Source organism: Bos taurus, chromosome 13, assembly GCF_002263795.3.
Source record: "Bos taurus isolate L1 Dominette 01449 registration number 42190680 breed Hereford chromosome 13, ARS-UCD2.0, whole genome shotgun sequence".
NCBI lineage: Eukaryota > Metazoa > Chordata > Mammalia > Artiodactyla > Bovidae > Bos > Bos taurus.
This window is the reverse complement of record NC_037340.1, coordinates 20773060-20791702: the sequence shown is the minus strand read 5'-3', so window position 1 is coordinate 20791702 and position 18643 is coordinate 20773060. Positions and strand designations below refer to the sequence as shown.

The 18643-nt window shown below is 38.7% G+C and overlaps 1 protein-coding gene across 3 annotated transcripts in view; it reads right to left on the bottom strand.

The window, feature by feature from the left end:
• MALRD1 (MAM and LDL receptor class A domain containing 1) overlaps positions 1-18643 on the bottom strand; it is a 554066-nt gene that overhangs the window by 410532 nt on the left and 124891 nt on the right. The window lies entirely within an intron of this gene.

Genomic DNA, 18643 nt, shown 5'->3' with positions numbered 1-18643 from the left:
GTGTTCTTGCCTGGAGAATCCCAGGGACGGGGGAGCCTGATGGGCTGTCATGACTGAAGTGACTTAGCAGTAGCAGCAGGTTAATTAAGCACTACTTAAGCACATTGATGAGTCACCTAATTTTACCTACTCTGGTTTTCCCACTTTCAACATTTTCTCTGCATGAATCAATTCTATACTTTCAATTACAACCAGTATGTTGATTACCCCAAACCTCTTTTCACTCCATACTTCCCTAAACCTCAGACTTTTCCCCCTCAACCCTAAATTTGAGATTTTTTTTCCAAAAAGAAATGTCCCTCAGAGTTTCTGATGGCCCTCAAAGTTTTAAAATGTCTTTCAATAACTCCTCTTTCTACCTAAAACTTCCTCTCTTTTGCTCTCTGTTCTATATTTCAAATGATGGCTCCTACTGTTGTTACCACCAGAATCTTGAATTATTCTGGACTATTCCCCATCATTCACACCATACATGCAAGCCTCAGTGGCATTACTTTCTAAATATTTCTTGAATCCTTTTCATTCCATCTATATTAGCCCATGTTCCCAGCTTAGGCTCTAGCTGTCTCCTACCTAAGCCGCATACATACGCATATACAAATACACACATACACACACACACATATATATACATGTATATAACTGATTATTTTTTAATGGTAAGCCCTACTTCAAAAATGTTCTCCTCACAGCTAACAGAGTGATAGATCTGACAGTGATCCAAAAGTGGACCACTTTTGGATGGAGTGATCCAAAAGTGATGGATCACTTTTGATCGGCTCACTAAACTGATTAAGACCTTCAATGGTGCTCATTAGCTCATGGTTAGTATATGCATTTGTGACCATGACAAGTGAGTCATTCCCTGCTCTGGCTTCTCTCTACCTTCCTCTGCCTCTAACTTCATGCACCATGAACTACAGAAGTGCTTGGTGGTTCTTCCAATCAGCATGCTGCTTCTCATCTGTATATATTTGCATCAGCTTCTGTGGCTCCTTAATCCTGACCCTCAGCCCCAACACAGGCCATCACCTATAGATACTGTATAGATACATAAATCGTACAACTCCTGCCTTGATATCACCATTCCTAGTAAAGATGTCACTCTTCTAAAAAAATAATTTTTATTGTAACTATTTGCTTGAGTATATCTGTCTCACTTTAGAATGTGAGCTCCATGAGGACAATGACCATCCACTACTTGTACTTGTATGCCACCAAGTAGCATAGTGCCTGAAGCAATGGAGGGCCTAAAATCAGTGAACAAATTAATACAGACATGAATTAGCACTTAAGTTAAAATTTACACAGAGAGATTATACTTACAAGTTAATTTTGCTATTTATGTTCCATTTCTTTCAGGATTAATGATTTACTTTTAGTATGCTCAACACATTTTTCTGATATTTAAAAAAAAAAAGAGGAACTAAATGGCTATCTCTAAAATATACAACAGTAGAGCTGTTGCTATCTACCAGTGGAATTTGAATTATCTGAAAAGAAATTTAAAACAAACTCTGATCTTAAATGTGCATTCAGTTCACTTCAGTCACTCAGTCCTGTCCGACTCTTTGCAACCCCATGAACTGCAGCACACCAGACCTCCCTGTCCATCACCAACTCCCGGAGTTCACTCAGACTCATGTCCATCGAGTCCGTGATGCCATCCAGCCATCTTATCCTCTGTCGTCCCCTTCTCCTCCTGCCCCCAATCCCTCCCAGCATCAGAGTCTTTTCCAATGAGTCAACTCTTCGCATGAGGTGGCCAAAGTACTGGAGTTTCAGCTTCAGCATCAGTCCTTCCAAAGAAATACCAGGGCTGATCTCCTTCAGAATGGACTGGTTAGATCTCTTTGCAGTCCAAGGGACTCTCAAGAGTCTTCTCCAATACCACAGTTCAAAAGCATCAATTCTTCAGCACTCAGCCTTCTTCACAGTCCAACTCTCACATCCATACATGACCACAGGAAAAACCATAGCCTTGACTAGACGGACCTTTGTTGGCAAAGTAATATCTCTGCTTTTGAATATGCTATCTAGGTTGGTCATAACTTTCCTTCCAAGGAGTAAGCGTCTTTTAATTTCATGGCTGCAATCACCATCTGCAGTGATTTTGGAGCTCAAAAAAATAAAGTCTGACACTTTCAACTGTTTCCCCATCTATTTCTCATGAAGTGATGGGACCAGAGCCATGATCTTTGTTTTCTGAATGTTGAGCTTTAAGCCAACATTTTCACTCTCCTCTTTCACTTTCATCAAGAGGCTTTTTAGTTCCTCTTCATTTTCTGCCATAAGGGTGGTGTCATCTGCATATCTGAGGTGATTGATATTTCTCCCAGCAATCTTGATTTCAGCTTGTGCTTCTTCCAGCCCAGCATTTCTCATGATGTACTCTGCAAATAAGTTAAATAAGCAGAGTGACAATATACAGACTTGACGTACTCTTTTTCCTATTTGGAACCAGTCTGTTGTTCCATGTCCAGTTCTAACTGTTACTTCCTGACCTGCATATAGGTTTCTCAAGAGGCAGGTCAGGTGGTCTGGTATTCCCATCTCTTTCAGAATCTTCCACAGTTGATTGTGATCCACACAGTCAAAGGCTTTGGCAGAGTCAATAAAGCAGAAATAGATGTTTTTCTGGATTTTCTTGCTTTTTTGATGATCCAGCAGATGTTGGCAATTTGATCTCTGGTTCCTCTGCCTTTTCTAAAACCAACTTGAACATCAGGAAGTTCACAGTTCACGTATTGCTGAAGCCTGGCTTGGAGAATTTTGAGCATTACTTTACTAGCGTGTGAGATGAGTGCAATTGTGTGGTAGTTTGAGCATTCTTTGGCATTGCCTTTCTTTGAGATTGGAATGAAAACTGACCTTTTCCAGTCCTGTGGCCACTGCTGAGTTTTCCAAATTTGCTGGCATATTGAGTGCAGCACTTTCACAACATTATCTTTCAGGATTTGAAATACCTTAACTGGAATTCCATCACCTCCACTAGCTTTAGGGGCTCAAAAACCATTGAAATTCATGGTAACAATAAAAGTTTAGGAAAGCTTTTTAGAATATGATGGGCTTCCCTGGTGTCTCAAATGGTAAAGAGTCTTCCTGCAGTGCAGGAAACCTGGGTTCAATCCCTGGGTCAGGAAGATCCCCTGGAGAAGGAAATGGCAACCCACTCCAGTATTCTGGCCTAGAAAATCCCATGGACAGAGGAGCCTGGCAGGCTACAGTCCATGGGGTCACAAAGAGTTGGACATGACTGAGCTTTTAACTTTTTTAAGAGATGATAAAACTAAATTTAAGTTTCTTAATAAGAAGGATTTCTGTGACATACAACATGTAACAAGAATTGTAGAGTTCAATTATGAATGAAAAATGGAATTTCTAGAATTTTACAATTAGAAATAGTTTATAGATCATTTTACTGTTCTGATGAAAAAATACATAATTAAAAGATTAAATAACATCCATAAAGTCACTAGATCCCTTAATGGAAAATTTAATCTTTAGAATCCAGGTATTCTAGCTCCTCACTTGATGTTACTTCCATTTTATCACATTGTTTCCCAAGTACTTTCTAAAAAATATTTATTTATTTCTGTGGCAGCACCAGGTCTTAGTTGCAGCGCGTGGCATCTTCCGCCTTCCTTGTGGCATGCAAGATCCTTAGTTGCAGCATGTGGGATCTAGTTCCCTGACTAGGGATCGAACCCAGGCCCCCCTGCGTTCAGAGCACATGGTCATAGCCACTGGACCACCAGGGAAGTCCTGCCCAATACTTTTAAAAATAATAATTGGAAAACTACATTTGCTTTACATGTACAGCATAATATCAAGTTCAGTATAACAGCAAAACTATTATGTGTAATCTATTAAAGGCAAAACAATGAAATTTCATATAAAAATCATCTCAAAATAATTGAATATAACTAACCGGGTAATCTAACAGGAAAAGCTCTTATACAAAGATATTTTACTCCCAAAAAGGGAATATATTGAAAAAATAAGATAAATTATTTGTAAACATGATGAAATATAAGTTAATTCATTTTAATCCAAAGCTTTAATTTGAAGCAAATTGGCTTTCGAGTTATTCCCATTTTTTTTCACAATCTTGTTCTTCATTATATTACACTATGCTTCATATCAACTATAATCAATTTTTCATATTAACATGTGCTGAAAATACAAAGGGTCACCATGCTGGAAATAAGTAGGAAGAATATTTGTTTCTAACTAAATTGTTTAAGTTTCTTGCTAAGTTTTTTTTTTTTTTTTTTAAGCAGAATCATCTTATTCGAACACAATGATTCCCCTTCATCCTAAGAACTGGGATCTGTGAGGAAAAATAAGTATCAGCTTAAGGATGACAAAGTGTTAAAGATAAGGTGCTACTAACTGAAACTGCAGGGAGACATGCTGACTGCTTAACCACCTCATTCTCTACAACACTGAAAAGGCAAGAGAGAAAAGGGTGGGAGTCACGTATTCGGATACTGACAGGACTGTATTTACTGAAATTCATCTTCATGCTTGCATATGTGCTTTTGATTATGGCTGATACAGCAAAAACTATAATACAAGAACTAGATCCCTATTTTTCAGTAATTATAATCTAAGTGCTAATATTAGACTGATCATCTATATAAAGCTTATATCCATAATAGAATATTTTAGCTAACTATGTCTAAATAAACATCCCGTTTCACTCTGTGCAAAAAAGGCACACAATCATGTCACTTTGCTGTGATTTGAGTCCAAGAGAACTTTTGTTTCAAAGGCAATTTAGGTTGGTATTTAAGAACTTGAATTGTAGAACCACACTGCAAATCTTAAAAACCTGGTTCTATTACTCAGTGTCTTCAAACCCCTCTATTCTGACTTCATTTTAGACTTACAGAAAAGACACAAAAATAACACAAAGAATGCCCTATGTCCTTCCCCCTACTTCTCCTAATGTTGACTTTTACTGAGCAACCCTCATTTTCTCCAGGTAAGAGCAGAGTCCTCCACTTAGTAGTTTGGGGATATTATAAAAAGATAACATACAAAATATAGCATCAGGCACATAGAGTGTTAAGCTAAAGTTTTAGCTATGTTTAACTAGTTTCTTTTCTATCTACATGTGTAAAGCTTTGGTAGAAATAGAGGCTAGAAGGAAAAACAGAGGAGGGGAAGCTGCTTGATCTGGCTTTGAGCTGCCAAAATTAATCAGGGTTAACAGCCAGAACTCACAGAAATAGGACTCATGCCAGATTCCCTGTAAAAATAGATCTGAGACAGAGATTTGGGTACAGAAATTTTCCTGGGTGAACTCACCTGGTACCAACAACTGGAGGGGAGTGAGAAAAGGAAGGACTGAATGGAGGGAGCAGTTGAGTTGTGATGTGGTCACAACAGAGGCCTCAGCCAACCACACAGGGAGCCTAGAAACTGGGCCGGCCCTTCAGTACAGTCCTACACGGAGGCAACAGCACTGAGCATTTAGGCTCTGCATTGACCAGACTGCAGATGTGGGCGGTCTCCAAGGAGAGGTATCCCGTTGGCAAGTCAACCCTCTTGAGGGCATTTTCTAGAGAGAGAATCAGCTAAGCAGCATTAGCTGCCAACAGCCCCAGCACCTGGGGGAGGAGCCCTTCTATCCTGAGGGAGATTTAGGCTGTGGACAACAGTGTCCATGATCATTGAGTCATACAGAACTTTGTGTGGACAGGGCTAATTCATGGCCAGCAAATCAAACCTACATCATCCTTTCTATTAGGTGATAGCTACTGAAAAGATAAATCAAAATCTATACATTAACGCTCAAAGCCTGTTAAAACATTTGTCTTTTGCTATATTGTGTTTTTGTTCTGTTTGGGAATCTCTAGAGAGCAATCATTACTAATATAACATGGAGTAGGAAGGAGTTAGGGAAAAAGAGAAGCTAATTCTTTCCCCTTTCCCAGAACTCAGACTAAGACACTCAGCATCCTACCCTGTGACAGCATCCACAGATGACACACGTTAGACTGAATATAGGCTGGCCTCCTGTCAACGGGCAGTAGCAGTCCTGACAGTACATCAGGAACTTTTGTGAACAGTGACTATAAAGGCTGGATCTACTACAGAGTATTGAGTAGAGTTCCCTGTGCCATACAGTATGTCCTTATTGTAACAGCCTATATGGGAAAAGAATCTAAAAAACAGTGGATACAGATACTCATGTAACAGATTCACTCTGTTGTACACCTGAAACTAACATTGTAAATCAACTACTCCCCTCAAAATTTTTTAAACAAATAACTTAAAGTTTAATAATGTAAAGTTAAAATGGTATTAATATTATTAAATATTCATAGTATTATTAAGAACAATAATAGCAGACATCAAGCTCAATTTCCTGTTCCTAACATTAATGTAAATACTTAATGTTTTCTGTAGTTATTAATAACTACTGAATGAAAATTAATTTATGCATGCCCAATTTTATCCTATGGGACATCATCATCTGAGGATCATGCCAGTATCTTTTGAAAATTGTCATTTTTTTGTTTATTGTATCTGTGTTATACAAAATACTTCACTAAAAAAGTAAAGGTTGAATCTAGATATTTAAAACAAAGTGAATGACATGTGGGGATTACAGACAAAAGTTGGGTTGTTTTTATTTTGTGTCATGTAAGGAGCAGAAATAAATATGGTTAAGATTGAGGGGAAAAGAAAAAGACCTGTTTTGATGCAGATGGAAGCTACTAAATAAGGATAAATACAGATTGTACATCATAATGCAAGTCAAGCTAAAGGCATGAAAGGCAAAGATTAGGCAATAATTAGAATAGAGACCAGTTGGAACCATGAAATCCCACACTCAGAGAGGCTATAACAGTCCTAGAAGGAGTCAATTTTGCCAAAGCTAATTAATGAAATGGAACCCAAGGAAGCATTGTGTTATCAAACATAAGTGGAACATAAGCAAATGTTGAAATAATTTGATAATTTATCTTTTGGTGGCTCAGACTGTAAAGAATCTGACTGTCCTGTGTGAGACCAGGGTTTGATTCTTGAGTCAGAAAGATCCCCTGGAGAAGGGAAAGGCAACCCACTCCAGTACTCTTGCCTGGAAAATCCCATGGACAGTAGAGTCTGGTAGGCTATAGTCGAGGGGGTCACAAAGAGTCACACACGATTGAGCAACTTCACTTTTATCATTATATTACAACATAAGAGAAAAATCAGGTAGTTTGTGCTGGCTACCATGAGGGGAGAAATGCCTTTATTTAGAGTAACTAGGCACAAAGATAGAGGAAATGGATTATCTCCTCAACCACTTAGAAAGGAGACAAAGGTCATATGATGTTTACTTCTAGCTCAGTGACAACCTTCAATTTTTACTTTTAAACTTAATAACACCTATTATATTTATTATTATTACATTACTGTTCTTATTGCTAATGTTTGAGTAATTACTGTATGCCTGGAAAATTTCAAGTGTTTTATATGTATCTATTAATACATGCAATCTTAAAAAAAAATCTGTACAAGGTAGCACTATTATTATACCTGATTACAGGTAAAGAAAATGTGGCACAGAGAGTTTACATAATTTTCCTAAGGCTACACAGATAATAACTTGCAAAGTCAGGATTTGAACTCAAGCAAATGTAAAGTCCATATTTTACTCTAAAGTCCTTATTATATCTTCCTCAATAACCTGAAATCACTCTATAACAGAGTACAAGTTAAATTTATTGTACTAAAAAAATACCTCTTGAATCTGAGCTACTTAAAATGTAAACTAAAATTAACTCATACTTTATACCAAGTAGTAGTTCCAAGTGAATGCAAAGTTCTCTAACACTGCATAAATTGTGGCAGCGGTATAGCACTATAATTTGCAATGTAGGTATAACACTACTAACTGTAGATCCAAATGCACAAGGTTGACTTAGATAGAAGGACATGTAATACACCCACCTCTATCATTAGCAGTTATCAGAGCAAAGATAAAGCAATGAATTACAGAGGAAGCTGTCATTACCTATGAGAGAAGAGAAGCCAAGACAGCAGTAGGAATGAATCTTAAAATGGAAGAAAAAATTCAAACGTCAGGGGCAACAACATAGGAGGAGTATAGAGTCTTGGAGGTCAAAACAAGTAGTTACACACTGCATTTCATAAAGAAAAATAAAGCCTTATCCCAAGATAGAGCCTAGGTGCTCCCTAGCTTTTCTGACACTTCCTCATGGATTGTAATTGCTTCTGACTGTGTTATAACTAAGATGAAGCTACAACCAGGGACACAGTGGGTGAAGGTCTGCTCTTACTGATTGAAGCAGTCATCAAGGACCTGCAGTTTAAAGAATACTCATGATCCATACAAATGAAAATCAGAGTAACTCTGCTAATAACAGAAAATATATTTATATGGATTTGCACATAAATCGATGTGCACAGAGTGTGAATTTGGAGATACCAAAGTATTCAAGTAGCCTCTACATGAAAAGGATGTATTTATACACAAGGACACATATTTCAGATTCTCCAGAACAGTCCTCATTTAAAATATCATAAGTAGTCTCTACAAACCTCTCAAATGTCTTGAAAATTTCAAAGGTTTTCCTGAAAATTTCAAAGTTTCCAAATGCAAATAAAATTTCCATAGACAGCAACTCACAGAGAAACTGGGAATAGAAAAGTCCTTTGTCAGATACTCAGTGTAAATAAACACTTCAGGTACATCACAGAATTGCCCAATAGATCAAAGTATGAGGTTATGGGGATTGATATCTATTTTTTTTAAAACAATTTTTAGGATTTTTCTCCATCTTCATTCGTTACTCTTAATCATGCTGGAGACTGGTTCAGAGATCAATAAACATCTTTTATTTTTTTTAACTTTTTAAAAAATTTTTTAACTTTATAATATTGTATTGGTTTTTGCCATATATCAACATGAATTCACCACAGGTTTACACGTGTTCCCCATCCTGAACCCTCCTCCCTCCTCGTACCATCCCTCTGGGTCATCCCAGTGCACCTCTGTTTAACAAGTGGTGCTGGGAAAACTGGTCAACCACTTGTAAAAGAATAAAACTAGAACACTTTCTAACACCATACACAAAAATAAACTCAAAATGGATTAAAGATCTAAATGTAAGACCAGAAACAATAAACATCTTTTAACTGAAACATTTCATTAATTGGATTCAGATGGAGTAGCCATCAATGCTGTACTTGGATGGAATCTCAAAAATGACAAAATGATCTCTGTTTCCTAGGCAAACCATTCAGTATCTCAGTAATCCAAGTCTATGCCCCAACCAGTAATGCTGAAGAAGCTGAAGTTGAACGGTTCTATGAAGACCTACAAGATCTACAACTAACATCCAAAAAAGATATCCTCTTCATTATAGGGGACTGGAATGCAAAAGTAGGAAGTCAAGAAATACCTGGGGTAACTGGCAAACTTGGCCTTGGAATATGGAATGAAGCAGGGCAAAGGCTAACAGAGTTTTTCCAGGAGAACACACTGGTCATAGCAAACACCCTCTTCCAACAACACAAGAGAAGACTCTACATATGGACATCACCAGACGGTCAACACCAAAATCAGACTGATTATATTCTTTGCAGCCAAAGATGGAGAAGCTCTATACAGTCAGCAAAACAAGATAAGGAGCTGATTGTAGCTCAGATCATGAACTCCTTACTGCCAAATTCAGACTTAAATTGAAGAAAGTAGGGGAAACCACTAGCCCATTCAGGTATGACCTAAATCAAATCCCTTCCGATTATACAGGGGAAGTGAGAAATGGATTCAAGGGACTAGATATGACAGAGTGCCTGAAGAACTGTGGATGGAGGTTTGTGACATTGTACAGGAGGCAGGGATCCAGATGGTCCCCAAGAAAAATAAAGGCAAAATGGTTGTCTGAGGAGGCCTTACAAATAGCTGTGAAAAGAAGAGAAGTGAAAAGCAAAGGAAAAAAGGAAAGATGTACCCATTTGGATGCAGAGTTCTAAAGAATAGCAGGGGAGTTAAGAAAGCATTCCTCAGTGATCAATGCAAAGAAATAGAGGAAAACAATAAACGGGAAAGACTAGAGATCTCTTCAAGAAATTAGAGATACCAAGAGAACTTTTCATACAAGATGGGCACAATAAAGGACAGAAACGGTATGGACCTAACAGAAGCAGAAGATATTAAGAAGAGGTGGCAAGAATACACAGAAGAACTATATAAAAAAGATCTTCATGATCCAGATAACCACGATAGTGTGATTGCTCACCTAGAGCCAGACATCCTGGAATGTGAAGTCAAGTGGGCCTCTTAGGAAGCATAACTACAAACAAAACTAGTGGAGGTGATGGAATTCCAGTTAAGCTATTTCAAATCCTAAAAGATGATGCTGTGCAAGTGCTGCACTCAATATGCCAGCAAATCTGGAAAACTCAGGAGTGGCCACAGGACTGGAAAAGGTCAGTTTTCATTCCAATTACAAAGAAAGGCAATGCCAAAGAATGTTCAAACTACATCACCATTGCACTCATCTCACATGCTAGCAAAGTAAGGCTTAAAATTCTCCAAGCCAGGCTTCAACAGTACATGAACCATGAACTTCCAGATGTTCAAGCTGAATTTAGAAAAGCCAGAGGAACCAGAGATCAAATTGCCAATATCTGTTGGATCACTGAAAAAGCAAAAGAGTTCCAGAAAAACATCTATTTCTGCTTTATTGACTATGCCAAAGCCTTTGACTGTGTGGATCACAACAAACTGTGGAAAATTCTGAAAGAGATGGGAATACCAGACCACCTGACCTGCCTCTTAAGAAATCTGTATGAAGGTCAGGAAGCAACAGTTAGAACTGGACATGGAACAACAGACTGGTTCCAAACAGGAAAAGGAGTATGTCAAGTCTGTATATTGTCACCCTACTTATTTAACTTCTATGCAGAGTACATCAGGAGAAACTGGATGAAGCACAGGCTGGAATCAAGATTGCTGGGAGAAATATCAATAACCTCAGATATGCAGATGATACCACCCTTATGGCAGAAAGTGAAGAAGAACTAACGAGTCTCTTGATCAAAGTTAGAGTAGAGTGGAAAAGTTGGCTTAAAGCTCAACATTCAGAAAATGAAGATCATGGCTCTGGTCCCATCACTTCATGGGAAATAGATGGGGAAACAGTGGAAACAGTGGCTGACATTGTTTTTTGGGGCTCCCAAATCACTGCAGATGGTGACTGCAGCCATGAAATGAAAAAAACACTTGCTCCCTGGAAGGAAAGTTATGACCAACCTAGACAGCATAGTAAAAGGCAGAGACATTACTTTGCCAACAAAGGTCCATATAGTCAAAGCTATGGTTTTTCCAGTAGTCATGTATGGATTTGAGTTGGACTATAAAGAAAGCTGAGTGCTGAAGAATTGATGTTTTTGAACTGTGGTGTTGGAGAAGACTCTTGAGAGTTCCTAGGACTGCAAGGAGATAAAACCAGTCCATCCTAAAGGAAATCAGTCCCGAATATTCATTGAAAGGACTGAGGCTGGAGCTGAAACTCCAATACTTTGGCCACCTGATGGGAAGAACTAACTCATTTGAAAAGACCTGGATGTTGGGAAAGATTGAAGGCGGGAGGAGTAGGGGATAAAAGAGGATTAGATGGTTGGATGGCATCACCACTCAATGGACATGAGTTTGAGTAAACTCCGGGAGTTGGTGATGGGCAGAAAGGCCTGGCTTGCTGCAGTCCATGGGGTCTCAAAGAGTCGGACATGACTGAGCAACTGAACTGAACTGAACCTTAAACATTTTAAAGAATTGCATTCATCCGTATTCTTTTCCTCCCCTTGGCAGAAGGTTTTATATCATAAAATGTAAAGGCTTCTTCTACACAAGCACAAAACAGCCTAATCATTTCTGAATTCAATAAAAAGCTCAAGATGGTAACAATGAATTACTGTTTCCAGCACAGATTATGACAAGACAAAGTAAACTACAATGTGCATTTGGAGTAAATAAAATTAAAAGATAAGTTACTTGGAAGATGATTTCTTGAATTCTAGTCCAAGAAATTATCTTTAAAAGTTTATAATCAGATTTCAGTTTGGCCATAGTCGACAATGCTGTTTTGAAGATGATTTCAGAACAGGCCCTAGAACAATTCCAAATGACAATACTGATAACAGAGTGAAATCTTGCTAAGACCAAGAATGCTGAGTTTCTTTCCAGACCCCAAAATTCTGGGAAGCCCTTGAATATCCTAGAATAGTAACCATCTTCAATCACCTTTTATCTTATAAAGGAACATTCTCACCAAAAATTTCAATGTAAAAATTTGGATATGCTCCAAAATCATTAATCTGACATATTTAAGAAGGAAGAAGGCATTGTGTTCCTAATCTACTGTGAGTTGATATGTTCCATAAACAATTCTGGAAGGAGGCTGCACTCAGAGCATAAATTGGTATAGATTGCTTTGCTCTCACAGATATCACCATGATATTTTCTGCTGAATGAGAAAAAGTTTAAAGGCATAAATCAAAATAAAGCAATATCTGACAAAGAATTACAAAGAGGTACCATACCTTTTTCTTAGTGAGCGCTATGACACATTGATTTTCTACTGAAGATAAAAGCCAAAATCATGTGTCATCAATAAAAACAAGCAAAACTATTTGGTTCAAAATGTTATATTGTTAAACACACACACACTTGCAGAGAAAAGTCAAATCTGAAATGTTACACATGATTAAAATGAGTTTGGATCAGCAGAGAAAAAACACACTTGAAAGACATTTCACAGAGTTTATTCCTAGAGGGTGAACAATACATCAGATGGGAATAAACTATTGCTCTTGTTTGTCCAGATAAATACACAGACACTGTCTGAATAAGAAGGCTCATTTCCAGTATGCTACCTACAGTTTTGCTTTTAGCAAAATAATTCTGCCCTGATAATCTAATGCACTTTTCTTCATACTGAAGTTTCACAAAAGTGTAGTTAAAAACTTTGTCAAGAGGCCAGAAAGGCAGCTGCAGCATAGCCAGCACTTTTGCACAAATTCCAGAATGGTAAATAAATCCCACAACGGAGATTTCAACCCCACTCAGAGCCCCTTAGCTGTATAGCCTTGCTGTGGCAAAACCTGCCAAACCAGACATGGTGACCCCCTACACTGCGTCTACATTTTCTGCCTCCATCCTACTCCTCCAGCCAGAAGGGAGGGTAAAAGTATTTGCAAGTATGATTAGAAAGGAACTGAATGGCTCATACATGCAACACCAGGGAGAAAAAGAAACAAACCAAAGCATAGTTACATGAAGTTTCAAATAGGGCATAGACTAAAAGGGGATAAGACAAATTAGATGTTACGGAAAAGATCACAGAGAAAAAGCTGAACAAACTTTTTGGCCAACCCAGTAAAACATTCGAGCTTGCTATTTTTCTTATTGCTACAGTCCATGGGGTTGCAAAGAGTCACACGTGACTGAGTGACTAACACTTTCACTTTATATGCTGCTGCTGCTGCTAAGTCACTTCAGTCGTGTCCGACTGTGTGTGACCCCATAGACGGCAGCCCACCAGGCTTCCCCATCCCTGGGATTCTCCAGGCAAGAACATTCTATGATTTGTCAATACTTAATGATCCATAATATATCACATATATTACAAATATATAAAGTATATTTCCAAAGTTTAATGACTCATATTAATATTCTACTGTAATTTTAGAGAATCAAAAATATCAGATGTCATTTAGTATTATAGAAGTCATAAGTAGTGTGTTAGTCACTCAGTCATGTCCAACTCTTTGAGACTCCGTGGACGGTAGCTGCCAGGCTCCTCTGTCCATGGGATTCTCCAGGCAAGAATACTGGAGTGGGTTGCCATTCCCTTCTCCAGGAGATCTTCCCAACCCAGGGATCGAACCTATGTCTCCCACATTGCAGGCAGATTCTCTACCAACTGAACTACCGGGAAGCTCTCTCATAACAAATAGAGCAGAATTTAAATAATGGATTTATTAAAAAAAATAAATAATGGATTTATTAAGGAATGAGACTTCCTTTCTGGCCCTTGCATTCTTGTAATATTCTCTACCTAACCTTTTCTTCTCCCTTTTTTACTCACACATTCTTCCCACTGGAAACCAAGCTCATCACTTTGGATCAGGTTGTGAGCAAGAATTGACACACTAAGCTATGGTTATATTTGAGTTCAGCAGAAGAAGATAGCCTATGAGAAACTTAAGATTGTAAAATACGATTCAGTATGCTGTTCAGTAAGCAACAAATCTATGAGCGCTACTTACACAGGCTTCAAGCCAGCAGATTCCATCCCAAACCTTTCAATGTAAATTCTAACAACTCCACTAGAAGCTTGGAAGAAAAATGTTACATGAGACTGCATAAATAATTTATACTTGTAGCACTTCTGTTTACAATTTCATGAAAAGTAGAATCAACTTAACATTATTAAATATGGTCCTCTTTTATTTACAATATAACTTATGAAACAATATTTTTCCTAGAAATACTGAAAAATGATGCACCATTTAGGATTTAAAGCTATATCCCACAAATGAAAAAAATAAATCATGATTATGAATAAGATTTTTCAATCTTTTCACAAAATCCACTAGTGGAAAATTCTCTTTATTACTGAGGGATGTTACCAGAACACTATAGAACTATTTCAGATTTAGACAGTTCTGTGGTGTTATATATATATATATATATATATTTTACAATTTCTTAATAGTTTAATGATGTGATACCACCTGGAGAATTTTTTTTCTTTTTCAGTCCTTGTCCTCTCCTTGGGCCAACTTCATATATAAATATATACTTCAGTAAACAAGGCCATGTTAGGAATAAGTGAGCAGAAGCTTGTAAGTCCTGGTTCCTGTGGTGCCAAAGAATTAATAAGTTTCTTTAAACTAGGTTTTTGCAATACTTACCAGTGAACACTGCTGATATTGAATCCCTGCCAAGAAGAATGGAAAAAAACTTCTCTATCCGTATCATGGAATACTATTTAACAATAGGAGGAAGTGCTGATATATTTGGTAATAAAATGAATCTCAAAATAATTATACAGAATGAAATATGTCAGAAAAAAGTACATGTCATACAATTTGACTTATATAACATTTTGAGCGGTGTAAGTTAATATATACAGAAAGTTCAGTGGTTGTCCAGGGATGGAAGTGAGGGCCAGAAGGAGATATTACAAAGGGATATCAGGAACTTCCCTGGTGGCATAGTGGATAAGAATCCACCTGCCAATGCAGGAGACATGGGTTCAATCCCTGGTCTGGGAAGGCTGCACATGCTGCGAAGCAGCCAAGCCTGTGTGCTGCAACTACTGAAGCCCTTATGCCCGAGAGCCCACATGCTGCGACTACTGGAGGCTGTGCGCTCTAGAGCACGTGGTCTGCAGCAGAGAAGCGACTATAATGAAAAGCCCATGCACTGCCACCAAGAGTAGCCCCAGCTCACCACAACTAGAGAAAGCCTGGGTAGAGCAATGAAGACCCAGTGCAGTCAAAAATCAATTAGTTAAAAAAAGGGGTATTAGGAAACTTTCAGGAATGAAGCACATTGATATTTGAATTAGCTTGACCACACATTCACTATGTACAGTTACCAATCAAATCTCAGAAATCTCATAATAAAAATTAGGTAGAAGGTTGACCTGAAGCTTTATATGCAGTGCTGAGCTTTTACTGACCATATCACACATAAAGGCAGTGGATGATAATTTAAACTGACATTAATAAGACAAATTGTTCCTATATCTGCATGAGCAATCTGGTTCTACCCTACGTATTTCATTTTAAATGAATGATCCTGAAAAACCTTAAAATTTTTCTATTAACCAAATATTTAGTGAGTACCTATTAATTCCTGGGCATGATACTCCTGGGCATGTAGGTAATTTCACTACAATATCACAGTTAATGAAAACGTTGGTTGTTGCCACCTTTGCTCAGTAGAACAGAAACTATGCATATCCATCATTCAATGAACAAACATCCTATTGCTTAAAATGGTCTCAATCCTTATTATCTTAAACCATTAATCTACACAGCATGTAGAATCTCTGATTTTATCTTTTCATGCCTAAAATTCATTAAAAAACAAAAAAAAGAACCCTTAGATAAAATCAAATAGAGTACTCCGTGTAATACAGGTTGGGTTTCAAACCTCAATATTGATGCTTTAGATTCACAACCAAAGGAATCTTTGGTTAGTTCCATGGTCATCTGACTCTGAAGCCGCTCCCTTACAAGGCTGATTTTCTCCTGAAAACCAATTCTTTTTTTTTTTTGTATTGGGGTATAACCGATTAACACTGTTGGGATGGTTTCAGGTGGACAGTAAAGGGACTCAGCCATACATCTACATGTATCCACTCTCCCCCAAACTCCCCTCCCATCCAGGCTGTCATGTAACACTAAGCAGAGTTCCATGTGCTATACAGTAGGTCCTTGTTGGTTATCCACTTAAAATATAGCAGAGTGTATATCCCAAACTCCCTAACAATCCCATCTCCCCATCCATCCCCTTCCAGAAACCACAAGCTCAATTCTCCAAGTGAAAAGCAATTCTTCAGTAAACATCACAAGGAAAGTTAATCCATTTAAATACTGCTGCTGCTGCTGCTAAGTCGCTTCAGTCGTGTCTGACTCTGTGCGACCCCACAGACTGCAGCCCACCAGGCTCCGCCATCCCTGGGATTCTCCAGGCAAGACACTGGAATGGGTTGCCATTTCCTTCTCCAATGCAGGAAAGTTAAAAGTGAAAGTGAAGTCACTCAGTCATGTCCAACTCCCAGCAACCCCATGGACTGCAGCCTACCAGGCTCCTCCGTCCATGGGATTTTCCAGGCAAGAGTACCGGAGTGGGGTGCCATTGCCTTCTCCAATTTAAATACTAGTTAAGCCCAAATTACAACTGACCTGATTAGACATTAAGAATTAACTTGAAGTGGGTGAGCCATTATTAAATAAAAGTCAAAAAACCCTCTTCAGTTTCATTTCACATGATTATATGGATCTTACCACTGGGCTGGACAGCAAGATATCACTCTGCACCTTGCAGATTAGGTTTCATGATGTCAGCTTATGTCTGTCAGGACAAAACACCAACCCCGATGTGTTCTCTACAGAGCCACATACAATGTATATCTATGATGGTTAGAAGCTCAGGTGGCCTGGAGCTAAGTTCTTGGCTGTAAAACTCTTCACTAGAGATGTAGATAAAGATAGTGCTTTCAATTGGGGTAACTGAGAAGTTTAGAATATGCCAAAAAAAAAAAAAAAGGTTTAGCCAGTATAAGAAGTTTCTTCCAATATATTATATGCATGTCTATTTGACCAGAGGGGAAAAAACAAATATTTAACACTCCTACATACAACAGGCTATATGATGCATCAGAAAGAGAATGAGGGTTTCCCTGGTGGCTCAGTGGCAATAAATTTGACTGCCAATGCAGGAGACACAGGTTCAATCCCTAATCAGGGAAGATCCCACATGCCATGAAGCAACTAAGCCTGGGCACCACAACGATTGAGCCTGTGCTCTATAGCCTGGGAGCCACAACTACTGAGCCCATGTGCTACAGCTACTGAAGCCCACACACTCTGGAGCCCATGCCCTGCAATAAGAGAAGCCAGTGCAATGAGAAGCCTGCAGACCTTAGCTAGAGAGTAACTCCCACTCACTGCAATTAGAAAAAAAAAAAGCCTGTGCAGCAATGAAGACCCAGCAGAGCCAAAAATAAATAAAATTCTTTTTTTAAGCAGAGTAAAAAAAAATGCATTATGAAACAAAAAAAGAAACAGAATGAGCATGAATTAAATAGACATTGTGGATTCTAGAACAAGTCCCTGTTTTTCTGCTCACATTCCATCTGGCCAGGAGCTCAGCTGGTAAAGAATCCATCTGCAACACAGGAGACTCCAGCTTGATCACCTCGGTTGGGAAGATCACCTGGAGAAGGGATAGGCTACCTACTCCACTGTTCTTGGGCTCCCCTGGTGGCATGGATGGTAAGGAATCCACCTGCAATGCGGGAGACCTGGGTTTGATCCCTGGATTAGGAAGATCTCCCGGAGGAGGGCATGGCAACCCACTCTAGTATTCCTGCCTGGAGAATCCCCAGGGACAGAGGAGCCTGGCAGGCTACAGTCCATGGGATCGCAAAGAGTCAGACACAACTGAGTGACTAAGCATGGCACAAAAAACAACTTGAGTTTTTTCCTTCATGTTTATAAAACTGGCAAAAAGGATCTTTGACTTACCCACTTCAGGGAATTGTTGAATCAAACAAAGTATGCCAAAGGCCTTTACAAAACTGTAAAAACACATAAGCATTTGAACTTGCTCTTGAAACTTTGACTTTTAGGAGAAGGTAGGAAAGATTTCAGAGAAGGCAATGGCACCCCACTCCAGTACTCTTGCCTGGAAAATCCCATGGATGGAGGAGCCTGGTAGGCTGCAGTCCATGGGGTCGCTAAGAGTCAGACACGACTGAGTGACTTCACTTTCACTTTTCACTTTCATGCATTGGAGAAGGAAATGGCAACCCACTCCAGTGTTCTTGCCTGGAGAATCCCAGGGATGGGGGAGCCTGGTGGGCTGCTGTCT